Consider the following 16173-nt stretch of genomic DNA (forward strand, 5'->3'; position numbering starts at 1 on the left):
CTACAAAAAAAAAACCATAGATATACTTACAGTTGTGGGTATAGCTCAGTGGTAAAATTAATGACTAGCACGTATATCATCTATAATCATCACTAACACACCGACCATGACAATACAACAGAAAAACCCACCATTTAACTCAGCAGTATTACTTCAAGGTGTACTTCCAAAGAAAATAACATTAATATGTCATAGAGATATTTTCATTCCTACATTCACTACAGCATTATTAAGACTATCTAAGATACAAAATCAATCTGTATCCATTAGCAAATGAATAAAAACAAAGAAAATATTATATACATACTGGGATGCTATTCAGCCTTAAATGTGCAATCTGGCAAGTTAGGATAAAATAGCAAAACCTGAAGTACAAAATTAAATACAAAAGGGGAAATAGCACGTGAGTCTGCCAGGGTTTGGATAGTGGAGCGAATTGGTTCATGTTGGTCAGTTGCATAGAATAGGTGATTTCTGCAGGTCAGTTGGACAGCATGGTAGCCACAGTTCATACTGCTATATATTTGACAGTGGCTAGGAGAGCAGACCTCACATATTCTTGTCACACGTGATATTTTGGCTTCATTGTGGCAGTCACTTCCAAAATGAGTAGGTTTACCAACACGTCACATTGGACCCTTCAGATAAATTCCATGGTTATATGCCAGTTCCAGGTCAGCAAAGCCAGAGGGGCAGAGGGTATAAGAGAGAAACCTGCATTATGAAGACAGGAGTTAAGAGTTTGCAGTCATGAGCAAATTCATTGCCACTTTTAATATAGCTGCCAGTCATGATCCAGGGAGACTTTGACTTCAGAATATAAGAATATATGTTACCTCTTGTAACAGGAAGCTTTTAGTCAATGGGTTATATTCTTGTTCATTTTTTTCTTTCTCTTTCAGTAAGAAAGATTCTTCTCGGTTTCCCACTGCGTCCCAGTATAATTTGTAGTAATATTCCCTTTTAGCATTTCAGGGTTCGATGTAACAAGTGAGTATCACTGCCTGTTATTTGAGAAAGAGAAGGAGAAAGGAAAATGTCCCAAGAGCCAATCACATGTCAAGTGACTTACTAGATATTCATATTTCATCTTTCCAATCATTAGATGAGTTCATGTTTTCCTTCATTACAGGTGAGTTTCGGAAAGGTAGCTTTCATGAAGTCACACATGGGTTCCAAACCTAAGTCTTCTGAATTCTAAACCATCAGAGCACATTTTCCTATGTTGTCTTCATTAAGGTTTCTAATGCTGTGAAGAGACACCACAACCACAGCAACTCTTATAAAGGAAAACATTTAATTGGGGATGGCTTACAAGTTCAAGGATTGAGTCCATTTTTGTCATGGCAGGAAGCAAGGGAGCATACAGGCAGACATGCTGGAGAAGGAGCTGAGAAGTCTTACATCTTGACTCACAGGCAACAGGAAGTGGTGTGTCTCACTGGGCATGACTTGAGAATATATGAGACTTCAAAGCCCTCCTCCACAGTGACACACTTCCTCCAACAAGGCCACATTTATTTTCAACAAGGCCACACCTCCTAACAGTGCCACTCCCTATGAACCTATCGGAGCCTTTTTCTTTCAAACCACCAAGTATGTTCAGCACAGACTGACTATGTGAATCAAAGTGAAGCAAAAGTAAAGAAAAAAATTTAAACAACTCTGAAATGCTAACCAGAACTGTTAATTTACTCACATTTTCTAAGCCACAAACATATAAATTGTTCAGTTAAAGCATTTTCAGCACTAAACAATGAGATTCAAAATCAGTTTTCAAACAATAATGCCACTGTCGATTCTCACTGCAGTGTTCCCAAGTCCCCAGAGCACCGTCCGTACAGTCTCTTGTGTGCTATGAGATTTGTGCCTCACTTCGATTTCTAATACAGGATTTGAAAGCATCAGCTTCATTTTCTCAGTTTCCATGTCTGTGTCCTAGCAGACAACGCCAGCTCCACCCCATTATAAACCTTTTCCTCTCCTCCTCCCCATCCTGCAAGATCTGTCCCAGCCTCCTTGGCCTGGTATTGGTGTGCAGTAACTCTCTGTTCCCTGTTTTGTTTTGTTTTTTAAACCCAGTTTCCAATTGCTTACTGCTTAGCTAGTCTTTGCTTTATTTTAAACATATAACAATCTCAACAATCCCATCTATTACCACATTAAATATAAGAACCATGATTTCTGCTTATTTAGATATGTCCCCCCGTGTAATATCCAAGGAAATTTTGGAACCATTTAATATTCAGTATTTACTAACTGAATCTCACAATGGTGTGATGACCACTAGACAAAAATAAGATAAAAGGATAGATTGTCTATTGTTGTTACTCTGTATTTTGTTTGTTTGTTTTGTTTTTTGAGACAGGGCTTACTTTGTGAAATAGTCCTGGTTGTCCTGGAACTCACTCTGTAGACCAGGCTGACCTCCAACTCACAGAGCTCCACATGCCTCTTGCTCCAAGTGCTGGAATTAAAGGCATGCAGCACCATTGCCTGGCAGATTTTGGAATTCTCAAGACCAGATTTTGGTGGTAGAGATGTGGTTCAGTGGCAGAGTTTGCCTAGCTCATGCAAGACCCCAGATAAAGTTACTGCCACACCCTGTGTTGTAGAATATTAGTTGAAGATGTCTTACATTGATTTATGCTGGGGAACATTTGTTTAATGATGCAAAGACGTGTTGCATTCTTTTACGTTACATTTGTTTAACTCTATGAAGCTGTGTTACATTGCCTGTCTAAAACACCTGATGTGTCTAATAAAGAACTGAACAGCCAATTGCAGGGCAAGCGAAAGGATAGGTGGGGCTGGCAGGCAGAGAAAATAAATAGGAGAAAATGAAAGAAAGGAAGAGAGATCAAGGAGAGAGAGAAAAAAGAGACCGAGCCACAAAGCCGCCATGGAATAAGAGTAAAAGTAAAATATACAGATGTAAGAAAAGGAAAAAGACCAGAGGCAATAGGTAGATGGGATAACTTAAGTTAAGAAACAAGCAAAGCTAAAGCCAGGCATTTATAAGAAAGAATAAGACTCTGTGTATGATTTATATGGGAACTGGGTAGTGCACCCCTCAAAAAGCCAAAAGAGTAAAAAGAGTAAAACAACCAACAACACCCTGTCTCAAGAAACAAAAAAATATACTTAGGTACTTTAATAATTTGAAAATTATATATATATATATATTCATATCTGTAAGCAAGAGGTATATATTATCAGTCAGCTAGTTTAGATATTTACCACTGAAATGTCAGATTACCTAAGTGCATCCTCAGAGCAAGGTTCTCTACCTCTACCTTCCAGACACTTCCCCAATATTTTTGAATACTCATTTTCCTAGCTTTTTTTAATTTTTTGTTTTGAGACAGAGTTTCTCTATGTAGTCCTAGCTGTCTTGGAAATCACTCTGTAGACAAGATTGGCCTTGAATTCCTGTAGACCCCTCTGCCTCTGTCTGTAGTGCAGTTACTAAATGAGTGTGCCACCATACCCAGCGTCTCTCTGTATTAAGGGCTGTGCTGACTGAACCGTGTGACTTGGTGGTGTATGTTCGTTTGATTTAGTAAACATGTGGTTGCATAGTGCTATGGGTTGTACCCCTTCCACAACTGTAGATCACCTTGCCCTCGCTCACCCCTACGGCCTTCTGGCTGACGAATTATCTCGCAGCAGCTGTGGCAAGTGTAGAGGAAGAGCTGTCAGGAACGTTTTCTGTGCTAAGTGGTGGGGATTCCCCCCACTGTTCGCTCTGAGCTCCTCCCAGGGTGTCGTTAATGAAATTTAGTCTCTTGTCACATGGTCTTCTGAACTGTGCAGCAGCTTGTCCCTCGTGGTTTTCATGGGTGGTCATGAGTTCACGTACACAGTAGCTAAACTGTCATGTTGCAGACTTGTTAGCTGGCATTCCTCAACAGCACTTTGACCAATGCAACCAACAGGAATCAGATTTGCCTTGACCTGGTGCTTGTAGGAAGCCAGTCTTTCTCTTACCAACTAACGTGTCAAACAGCTACATTTCCTCAGATTTTCACTATGCTGGACTTTTCCCTCCACTTGTACTTGCATGCAAGCCTAAATTCCCCACGCAACAGCACACGAGGAGTCCAGCAATCAAGATTTCTCAGCATGCGTTTACACTGGCAGGCCTATCAATTAGCACATACCCGGCACACCCGTTACCTACAGAGATTCAGACCTACATTTAGAATCTTCCTGAATGCATTTTTCCCCCACTGGACAGGCTCCTTGTACCTAGCCAGTGAGATTTCTATTCTATCAGCTGGAAAAGTAACTATGAAAGAGTAAATATATAAGGTACTGGATATGACAGTCATGGTATTTTCTAAACACAAAAATAGTTCTGTTGACACTGACACTTGCCATTTCTGGACTGAAAATCAGAATTCCAATGCTAATTTTTACTGCAAAATGATTTTTTGTTGTTAGGGCTTAAAATACTTTTGTGGAAGATATTATCCATTTAATACTACTCAGCGGTAAAAAACAATGACATCTTGAATTTTGTATGCAAATGGATGGAAATAGAAAACACTATTCTGAGTGAGGTAACCCAGAACCAAAAAGATGAACATGGGATGTACTCACTCATAATCGGTTTTTAGCCATAAATAAAGGACATCGAGCCTATAATTCGTGATCCTTGAAAAGACAATAAGAAGGTGAAACCAAAGAAAAACATATAGTTATCCTCCTGGATATTGGAAGTAGACAAGTTTGCCGGGCAAAAATTGGGAACTTGGGAGTGGGAGGCGGGTTGGGGGCAAGGGGAGATGGGGAGAGAGAAGCGTGAAGGGGAGGATGGGGAGAGCTTGGGGGAATGGGATGCTTGTGATATAGGAAGGGTGGATATGGGAGCAGGGAAGCATATATCCTAATTAAGGGAGCAATCAGGATTATTAAAAGACTTGAATCTAGAGGGGTTCCCAGCCATCCAGGGAGATGCCCCCAGCTAGTTCCGTGGGCAGCTGAGGAGAGGGAGCCAGAAAAGGCCAGATCCTATAGCCATACTGATGAATATCTTGCATATCACTATAGAACCTTCACCTGGCAATGGATGGAGATAGAGACAGAGCTACACATTGGTGTACCGGACTGAGCTCCCAAGGTCCTGATGAGGAGCAGAAGGAGGGAGAACGTGAGAAAGAAAGTCAGGACTGTGAGGGAACCTTCATCTGGCGATGGATGGAGATAGAGACAGAGCCACACATTGGTGCACCGCACTGAGCTCCCAAGGTCCAAATGAGGAACAGAAGGAGAGAAAACATGAGCAAGGAAGTCTGGACTGCGAGGGGTCTCCCCATTCACTGAGATGGTGGGGCTGATCTATTTGGAGCTTACCAAGCCCAGCTGGACTGGGACTGAAAAAGCATGGGATATAACCGGACTTCCTGAACATGGCGGACAATGAGGGCTGCTGAGAAGCCAAGAACAATGACACTGGATTTGGATCCAACCACGCATACTGGCTTTGGGGGGCCTGGCCTGTTTGGATGCTCACCTTCCTGGACCTGGATGGAGGGGGGAGGGACTTGGACTTCCCACAGGGCAGGGAACCCTTACTGCTCTCTGCATAGGAAAGGGAGGAGGAGTGGAAGAGAGAGGGGGTAAATGGGAGATGGGGAGGAGGTGGAAATTTTTAATTAAAAAAAAAACTCTGAAAGTAAAGAGCTAAAATAGAAAATATCAAATCATATTAAGGACCAGGATAACTTTGGAAATGGATTTAAATATTTTGTGCAAACATAAAAATTTTCCCATACTCGGCCTGTCTTGGGCCTTTTTGCTCCATGGATCCTTTATAGCCTCAAATCTCTATCAAGCCTTTATCTAAGCCCCAATTAGCTGCTATATCCCACGTCATCATCATATCAGAATCCTGAGCTATACAATGTAATTTATGTAACCCAGTACAGATTTAGCTTCCCTCTGAGCCCCTAGAATGGCACAGTCTAAGGAAACAGCTGGAAGAACGTTGTCCCTGTGATCCTATCCCCCTCACAAGGAAAGATTTCTCCTCCTTTGAGTCCAGACACATCAATCCATACCAATCAATATAATTAGTACTTGGCCAGTACCAACTAATCACAAGAGGTTCTTAGTTGACTTTCTAGGCACGAAAATGTGAAAGAAGAGTTATTAATATATACTCATTAAATGTCAGTACTAGGAACTTCGATGGACTCCTTAGTCATATACCCAGAGGCAACAAGAGGATAACAAAACAGAGCTCGTCAGTCCGAGCTCCAATGTGGTTTATAATTCCAAAGCAAGCAGTTCACACCCTTTACAACTGTCCAGAGTCTCCACATTATGCATCCAGTTTCAAAGTTTGAGGGTCATCATAGTTAGCGTGGAGTAAAAGGGGATCCCAGCTGTGTGTGAGGATGGGAAGAGGAGAGTCAACCTTTACTCACCTTGAGAATAGCAGCCGGCTTTGGTGAAGGAGGGAAGGTGAAAAGGTGAAAGGAGACAGTAAAGGGAAGAAATGCTCTAAGTCCCTTTTCTTTCCTTCTATTTCTTTGTACAGTTAGAATAAATACAAAATCAAAAACAGGTGGCACAAGAGCCCGTTCAACACATAGAAATCAATGACGCAAAAAAAATAAAATAAAATAAAAAAGAAATCAATGACGCTGGTTCTGGCCTGGAAGCTTCTTTTCTGGCTAGATTTCCTCATGCTGAAAGTGCTATGCATACTACCAGGGGAAAGGGGTAGTTATCAGTCTTATCCAGCTGTAAACCCTGAGAGCTGAAGTAAGAACTGGCCCGACAAGTTGTGCCCACTAGGGCAATAGTGGCACAAATGTTACAGGCATAACCAACCACTGTCTGATTGGATTTAAAGCCCTCTCCACTCGATGTGATTTATGTCTGGTATCATTAACGGGGCCCAAAACCCATGTCTAAGTAGGTCATAGGCCCTAAGAGAGAATTTGCTGTTGTTCTGATAAATGGATGTAATATTAAACTGCCCCCAACTTCTTATCTTTATACCCTTTATGTGAGTGCATCTTCCAACACTCATAAGAGAAACTTCTTTTTGTGGTAGATGATGATTAATACAGAGAACCATAAAGGGTCAACATACAGAGAATAAACTCTCTGGAGCACTGAGACCTAAATGATACACCTATATCATACTTTCCCCTCTCTCCAAGGGTTGGGATTGGTCATGGAAAGAAGAAACTGAGAGGTTGTGTGAAGTGGAGGTAGTGGATGACTATAATGAAACAAAGGTTTCCATACATGGCAAGGTCATGTCACTCACAATGGCTGTGGCTGCAGAACAAAAGCCACACAAGATGAAGGCAGGCAAAAGTCCCAGTATGGAAGAAAGAGGGACTCCTGAAATCTCACTCATAGATGAGGAAGTATTGGCAACTGCTGGCTGCTGGCAGAGGTAAAGTCTATTTTCTTCAAGCATGTAGACCCTAACAGGCTACCCATGCTCCACAGAGAGCTGTACAAGCATGCTGGCAGTATTAAGTGGAGTCAGTGGTTTTTTGTTTGTTTGTTTGTTTTTTGTTTTTTAAACAGAGCACATGAAGTTGGGAGGGGAAAGTGGTAGAGGGGATAGGAAAGAAATTGGAGGGGAATGAATTTGGGATGAGTTTGATCAAAACACATTATGTATAGGTGTATAATTATCAACCAATTGAATGAAAAAAAAGCAGTCCAAGTCAGAAGTTCAGGGCAAAGAGCAGATTGGGACAGGACAGAGAAATGATAGAAAAGGGTAAAGGAGATAATTCTATGGGATAATGTTTTTGTACACTTGTAAAGATTTGTCACTTATATTGGTTCTATACAATGTTCATTGGCCAGTAGCCAGGCAGGAAATATAGGTGGGGTGACCAGACTAGGAGAATTCTAGGAGAAGGAAAGGCAGAGACACAGTCACAAGCCAGATACATAGGAAGCAAGATGAGAATGCATTGCTGAGAAAAGGTACCAAGCCATGTGACTAAACATAGATAAGAATTATGGGTTACGGACCCAAAAAGATGAATATGGTATGTACTCACTCATTAGTGGATTCTAGCCATAAATGAAGGACATTGAGCCTATAATTCATGATCCTAGAGAAGCTAAATAGGAAGGTGAAACCCTTCCCAAAATGTAGTTATCCTCCTGGATATTGGAAGTAGACAAGATTTCCAGGCAAAAATGGAGAGCTTGGGGGTGGGGTGGGATGGGGGTATGGGGAGATGGGGAGAGAGAAGTGAGAAGGGAGAACTTGGGGGAATGGGACAGTTGGGATGGAGGAGGAGTGGACATGGAAGCAAGGAAGTATATATCTTAATTAAGGGAGCCATTTGAGGGTTGGCAAGAGAATGTACTCTAGAGGGGTTCCCAGGTGTCCAAGGAGATGTCCCCAGCTTGTTCCTTGAGCAGCTGAGGAGAGGGCACCTGAACTGACCTTATACTATAGCCACTCTGATGAATATCTTGCATACCACCATAGAACCTTCATCTGGTGATGGATGGAGATAGAGACAGAGACCCACATTGGAGCACTGGACTGAGCTCCCAAGGTCCAAATGAGGATCAGAAAGAGAGAGAACATGAGCAAGGAAGTCAGGACTGCGAGGGGTGCGCCCACCCACTGTGATGGTGGGGCCGATCTAATGGGAACTCACCAAGGCCAGCTGGAATGGGTCTGATGGAGCATGTGATCAAACCGGACTCTCTGAATGTGGCTTACATGGAGGGCTGACTGAGAAGCCAAGGACAATGGCACTGGGTTTTGATTCTACTCCATGTACTGGCTTTGTGGGAACCTAGTCCATTTGGATGCTCACCTTCCTAGACCTGGATGGAGAGGGGAGGAACTTGGACTTCCCACAGGGCAGGGAACCCTGACTTCTCTTTGGACTGGAAGGGAGAGGAAGGCGGAATGGGGGGCGGGGAGGGAAATGGGAGGAGGAGAGGAGGTAAAAATTTGTAGTAATAATAATAATAATAATAATAATAAGAAGAAGAAGAAGAAGAAGAAGAAGAAGAAGAAGAAGGAGGAAAAAAAGAATTATGGGTTAATTTAAGTTGTAAGAGCTAGATAATAATAAGCCTGAGCTAATAGGCCAAACAGTTTATAATTAATATAAGCCTCCATGTGTTTTTTTGTGACTGAAAGCTGCAGAACCAGGTGGGACAGAACTTCTGTCTACAGTTTTGCCTGTTGACCTTGTTGAACTTTGAAATTTTACCTCATATCCTTTGGAAGAAAATAAGTCAAAAAATGATTGAAACCTCAAGCATATTAAAGCAAAAACAGGTGATATTTACTTATTTCTTTCATTCTCTCTTAGAAAGAGCAGTAGCCCAGTATTTGAAAGGAAAGGGGAATGGTGTGCTGGCTGCTTACCCATTGTCCTTCAGATTTCCAGAACAGTTAAGTCCAAGGCCCACCCTTCCTGCATCTGTATCTTTATCTCCACTACACTCATTTGAGTTATGCACATGCACAAAATAAAGTGTCTTGCCCTCTTCCATCCGTCCCCTGCTCACTGGGACTTACTGTGTATCAAACAACTAACCCTGAATTACACTGCCTCTATTGGGAGCTAGCTCTCAGGGTTGAAGCAGTTAGACGAATTGATCTCTCTGAAAAGTCCTTGTGAGAGCGGCAGAAGAAATCAGTTTCTCACTCACATGGCCCCTCAAATCAACATTTAAAGTGGAAGAAAACAGAGAACTAAAGAATACTGTCACTTAAACATGGAATATAATATGTAAAAACATACCCTCCTTTCATCCCCAAATTCTGCTACAGTGGATTGTTCTAAAAAGGAGAAAAATGTATACCATCCTTCAAAAGACAGTTGCTAGAAACAGAAAGAGAACTGACGAAGCCCACTGGAGAAAGCTGTTGTTCTCCACCCCACCTCCTGTCAGGATACTGCCCATCAGTCTCTTGATGCAGTATTTGCTTCACTTTGCCGCATTAAATAAAACCCAACGAAACTGTGTCTCTTTACTGAATTCTTCCATTCAAGATGACAAGAATCGCTGGGCGGTGGTGGCGCACGCCTTTAATCCCAGCACTCGGGAGGCAGAGGCAGGAGGATCTCTGAGTTCGAGGCCAGCCTGGTCTATAAGAGCTAGTTCCAGGACAGGCTCTAGAAAATACAGGGAAACCCTGTCTCGAAAAACCAAAAAAAAAAAAAAAAAAAAAAAAAAAAAAAAAAAAAAAAAAAAACCAAAAAACCAAAAAACAAAAAACAAAAACAAGATGACAAGAATCAAGGTGAAATGTCTACTTCGTAACACATGCAACAAGACAAACAGGAATTCCTACCTGAAAAATACATGGACTCCCTGGTGCAGTCATCCCTAAGTACTCAAGCACACCAGTCCTGGGTTATCATCCAGCTCAGAGGTTCTCAGCCTTCCTAATGCTCTGACTCATTGAGTTCCTCGTGTTGTAATGACCCCTGACCATAAAATTATTTTTGTTGCTACTTCATAACTATAATCTTGCTACTGTTATGAATCATAATTTAAATATCTGATATGCAGGATATCTGATAAGTTATTCCCCAAGGGAGTCATGACCCACAGGATAAGAGCTGCTGTCTAGAGGGAGAAAACTTGCAGAATGTGGGAGACATTCCAAACTTAACAAGGAAATCACTAAAAGTTGTCATGGTGAATGCTGCAACCTCCAACTCCATTTCCCTACAGCACCAGCTACTGGAGGAACCACCCTCTAGGCAGAAAAGGAAAGAATATTCTCTAAGAAAAATGATTAGCTCAAAGCAAAAAACTACAGACAGACATGGTCTATTTTGACACCCAGAGAATGACCTCATGGTAAAATCCGAATGTGAATGACCCACATTTGAGTATATAGAGCTTCTAATTGGCTTGGTAGTGGCTAACTCATCATCATCCCCATTATCAGATTGCTAAGGATCATCCAATTAAAAAAAAAAACTCTCTAGCATAAAACACGGAATGAGGGGAGCAATTTTGATAAGGACAGGGACTAGATGATGCACAAAACAGAAACCCTGATCCACAGAAGCAGGTATTCCAGGGGGACATGCCCCAGATACTGACTCTTGATGGTGGTCAGCATTCTGGAAGCTTATTAGCGAATGTTATTTTGGAAGGAAAAATGAGCTGTAATGGGGGTCTCAGTAAAGGTGTTAGGACTTACACAAGGTTCATGGGCTGGAAGCTTAGGCTGTGAATAGCGAAAACAAGAAATGGTGGATTCTGTAGGAGGCGGAATCTCCTGGGATATAATTAGATCAAAGGGTTTTACCCTCGGAAAGGATTAAAGACCATACTATAAGAGTTGGTCTTCAGGGGCTCGATTAAGTACAATGAGAGTAGCTTGTTATAAATCGAGACTACCTTATGTTTTGTCTCCTCTGCACATGCCTCATGCCCCTGGCGGTTGGTCCTCCTATGTGATGTCATTCACTGTGTTATAATACATACAGCATGAAAGTCGTGCCAGATGGATTACCTGAACTTGAATTTCTTCAGCTTCTATAAGGAAAAAACCTTCCTTACCTAGTCTCAAGTATTTGTTCTAACAACACAGATCTCTTAGTCAATCCTATGAGGAGCTCTGATCGTGACTACAGCTCCAGCTGTGGTAAAACTTGGTGGTGCTGGTGGTGACATCTGGTTTTGAAAGCATGAAAGATGCAAGAATGAGGGCTCCATGAAGAGCAGTTGAGGCCAGTCACTGTATAGCAAGGTTGGAGTCAGTGAAGAAAAGTTCTGGAAGACCATCACAAGGATTGGTAAATGGGAAGTGTAAGCTTGAGTGTAGACCTTTGCGTTGACAGAGGTTTCTGTCACACCCAGTCTCGCAGCCATTCAGTCCCAACAAAACACACAGAGGTCTACATTAATCATAGACTGGTTGGCCTAGTAGCTCAGACTTCTTATTAATTAATTCTTCCATCTAAAAGTAACCCATAATTCCTGTCTGTGTTAGCTATGTGACTTGGTACCTTCATCAGTGAGGTGTTCTCATCTTGTGTCCTCTACATCTGGGTGATGACGGCAGACTGCATCTTTCCTCTTCCCAAGAATTCTCCTGTTCTCATTGCTCTGCCTCTACTTCCTGCCTGGTTGCCCCACCTCTACTTCCTGCCTGGCTATTGGCCCATCAGCATTTTATTAAAATACCAATGACAGGGTACAAACCATTGTCCCACAGCACCCTTGAGTACTGACGAGGATGCCAGGACTAGGAGACATGGTAGAGATTCTCAGATGTGGAGTGGAGCCAGCCTGTGCAAGAGACAGAAACTGTGTACATTGTAAATAGCAGGGCTAGAAGAATGGAGACACCTGGGCCTTGGAACCCATGATTACATTAGAGGGCCCAGATGAGATGCCAGACCTGGAGTGTCAGAGAAAACACGATGTTTTTCTCTTCTAGATCTTATGAGTTTGTTTTCTGTTACAGTTTTTCCCCTTAGGAGTGAGACTCTTTATTCTGCACTGTTATCGAATCCCTACTCTTTGCTATCATCTGTTGGAAGTATGCAACTTGTTTTTGATTTTGTAGAAGTTCGCAGTTAGAGTCTCAGGTCTTTGAAAGCCTTGGAACTGTCAATGACTGGAAACTTTTAAGGTTGGTCCATAGCAGTAGTTCTTAACTTGTGGGTTGCGATCCACTTGGGGGTGTCAAAAGACCCTTTCACAGGGGCCGCCCAAGACCATCATCAGAAAACACAAATACTTAGATTATGATTCATAATCGTAGCAAAATTACAGTTCCGATTTAATGGTTGGAGGTCACCACAATATAAGGAACTATATATATTAAAGGGCTGCAGGATTAGGAATGTTGAGAACCACTGGTCTATAAGAACTTGAAAACTTGAACTGATTTTATTTTTTTAATAAGGTGGCCATGAGTTTATGGGACAGGGTTTAGGACATATATTTATAAGTTATATTTTTGGGTGGTGAGTTGATAAGGAGTGGAACTGTGACTTAGTTTTAATTGTCAACCTGACACAATACAGTCAGTCACTTGGGAGAAGGGCTTCAAAGGACATCTGTGAATGACTATGTTACTTATGTTCATTGATATAAGAGGACCCTCACACTGTGAACCTCTCCATCCTCTGGGCTTGGAATCCTGAACATCATAAGACTAGAAAACATAAGAAAACATAATTCATTGCTCTTGGCTCTGAAAGTGACTAGCTATTTTGTGTTCTTGCTGACTTAGCTTCCCTGCCATGAGTCCTGATACCCAGAATTGTGAGCCAGACAAACCCTTTCTCTCTTAAGTTGTTTCCGTCAGAGCAATTTTATCACAGAAGGAAAAGAAGCTTAGACAGCATTGAAAGTTGGCTTCACTGGACTGGGGCTTTGTAATTTCTGAAGAGACCTGTAATTGCAGACTGACCCTCTGACAACATGTGTCATTGCTAGGAGGCGCAACCACTTCCATATAAAATGTTCCCCTACTTGTCATTGCTAGGAGACGCAAGGGTCTCCATATGAAATGCCCCACGGGCTCCTGAGTTTCACTCTTGAAATCGAGCTCCTGGTGTTACTTTAGGAGGTGATGGAAATTTCCTTGCTTCAGGAAGCGCTTCACTGAAAGTGTTCCTGGTGCATTCCTGGCTCTCTACTTCCTGTCTGCCGTGACATAAAGCAGCAGTCTCCTGTCTCCTCCACACACTCCCTTTTGCCTTGGCAGCCAGCTTGCCTCAGGCGCCATATAATGGAGACAGCTGATTTCAGACTCAACCAGGATGAAACTGTCAAGAAAAATAACTCGCTGCTTCCTCCTCTTTCTTGAAGTTGTTTGAGTCAAGTAGTCTATCAACAAGAAAAGAAACCGATGCCAGAGGAGAGCCCTTTGTTCCTGAAGGCATAGTTCACCCCAGTGTCCACCATGGAAATGTCAAAGCATTAAAATTAAGACATTTCAGACTAAACCTTAGATTCTGGGAAATACATGAGATACAAGAGGTGAAAGGAGATACTTAGTAAGGTGGGAAAGGGGTCTGAGGGAATGGGGCAGATTCTGTTGTTATTGCTAAAGGCTTGAAGCTCTACAGCACATTGAAACTCAGCACTTTAAAGCAAAGTTTGTTGCCCCCCCCCCCCCGCCTTTTTCTCTTAAATTTTGTTTTGTTTTATTGGAGGGGGGGATGGGTGAGATGGGTAGGATCAGGAGGCGTGGTGTGAAAGACACAAAGGATAAATGAAAAGAGAGAAAAATAAAATAATTATGAAGAGGTCGCTCTGTAGCTGTTTGATGAAATAGTATTTTCTGAAAAATAACAAAACCATGTAATTCTTCTTAAAAATGGGAGCACTAAAGATAATTTCATCCTCGGGGTGGGGTGGGGAATTAAAGCTTGGGCACTTTTGAATTTTAAATACACCCAAGGAAGTGGCCCTAAAATGTGTATCACTATGACGGCCACAATCCCGAATCCTATTGAGACCAGAGGTCACAAAGTAGAAAGGGACAGAGATAAAGTTTCCTGAAAGGAGGAAAATAAATCCTTACAAACATGAGGCACAAGAATGTGCGGAAAGAGCTCCACCGCAGGCCAGGATGATGGCTTCACAGACAGAAGCAGGAGGTGACTCCATAGGCTGGGGATGTGACCCAAGGTAAAATTCCAGCCTAAAAATCCCAGCACCCTGGGTGGATCCCCAGCACTCAGCAGAGGGACCCCTGCCTTTTTCTTCAAGATAAGTGGGTGAAACAGTGGATCCTATTTCTTCTCCAATCTGACTTTGTAAGGAGAGCCAGGGAAACAAAGCCTGCCCTGGAAGTTACCCTAAAATTTGGACTGGAGAGAAGGCTCAGCTGTTAAGAGTCAAAGGTTAAAAAAAACTAGGGTTGGATTCCCAGCAACCACACGATAGCTTACAATTTTCTGTAACTCCAGTTCCAGGGGATTCAGTGCCTTCTTTTGACCTCTTCCTCCAGCAGCATGCATGCATGTGGTGCCCATACAGCCATATAAACAGCAAATACAGCTATCTCCACGGCCCCTAATGCCTCTGTTAGTCCTTTTCATTTCTCTAAGCCATCAAAACTTTGCACACTTAATCCTAGGCAAACCTGTGATCTCCATCATCATTACATCATGGACCACAAGCCTCAGGGATCTCTGCAGCTTTCTTATGGAATGAAGCATCCGAAATAATCAGGAGCCACCACTAGTGTTAAGCGCTTGTGCTGGTTTATTGTGGCGTGGTCGAGTACAGCAGAATAGGAAGGCAACATGCTGAACTATCCACATCTCAGCTGACTGCTCCACCCATGGGTTGTAGAAGCTCCACCTCCCCTCCAGAAGATCCTGGGAACTATTCTCTTGAGAGGATTCAGCAATATCAATCTCCAAAATGAGTGTCAGTGTTTCAAATAGGAAGCAGCATTCCCAAACTGGGATAAAATCCAAGGAGGGCTTATTTATAAAGTCACTCACTGTAACAGTACGGCAGTGTTGTGCAGCCACAGAGAACAGCACAGTACCCAGTTGTAGAAGAAAGCTCCAACCTCTAGGGCAAAGGGGATGAAGGGAGAGATTATCAAAGCACAGGGGAGAAAATTATTTTGAATAGAGCAGTGACCTTCAGAAGAGGGTATACACGGGGAAAGATGAAGGTTATCAATAGTGAAGCCCTTATTTTCCTGTGAAGACTTAACCACTGATTAACGGTGCTGGCACCCAGAGGGCAAAGGTGCCTGTGATTTGATGCTTTAAAGTTCAGCCTCCCAGGGAAAGAAGCAGGGTGAAAGGTGACGAGTGGTACGAACAGGCAGATGGATGGTCCCCTGCACACCTCACAACACCCAGAATTCTGACAACTAGCCCCTGTAATGAAGTAGCTACTCTCGTGTTTCCTATCTCATTAAGGATTCTCAAACTGAAGTGTTTGGATGCTTTCCATGGGTAGTTGAAGTGATTTAACAGCTCTTTTGTTTATTTCTGTTCTGTACCTATATCTACAAAGTCCAGTTTGATGATGAACCTCCCGCTTAGCAAAGATAAGCTCATCTTGCCAACCCCCAATTTTTTGTTGTTTGTTTGTTTTTGTTTTTTGAGACAGGGTTTCTCTGTGTATCCCTGGCTGCCCTGGAATTTGCTCTGTGGACCAGGTTGAATTCGATCACAACGATTTGACTGCTTCTGCCTCTTA

At 42.5% G+C, this 16173-nt stretch overlaps 1 long non-coding RNA gene across 1 annotated transcript in view; it reads right to left on the bottom strand.

Annotated features, from left to right (window-relative positions):
* Positions 1-895: 895 nt before the first annotated feature.
* The window catches only part of LOC119827965, a 101918-nt gene continuing 86640 nt past the window's right edge, over positions 896-16173 (bottom strand). The window contains exon 5 of the long non-coding RNA XR_005287735.1: positions 896-1004. This is a non-coding gene — a long non-coding RNA (uncharacterized LOC119827965). The remainder of the gene's footprint in view (positions 1005-16173) is intronic.

The sequence above is a fragment of the Arvicola amphibius genome, chromosome 12 (assembly GCF_903992535.2).
Source record: "Arvicola amphibius chromosome 12, mArvAmp1.2, whole genome shotgun sequence".
NCBI classification, from domain to species: domain Eukaryota; kingdom Metazoa; phylum Chordata; class Mammalia; order Rodentia; family Cricetidae; genus Arvicola; species Arvicola amphibius.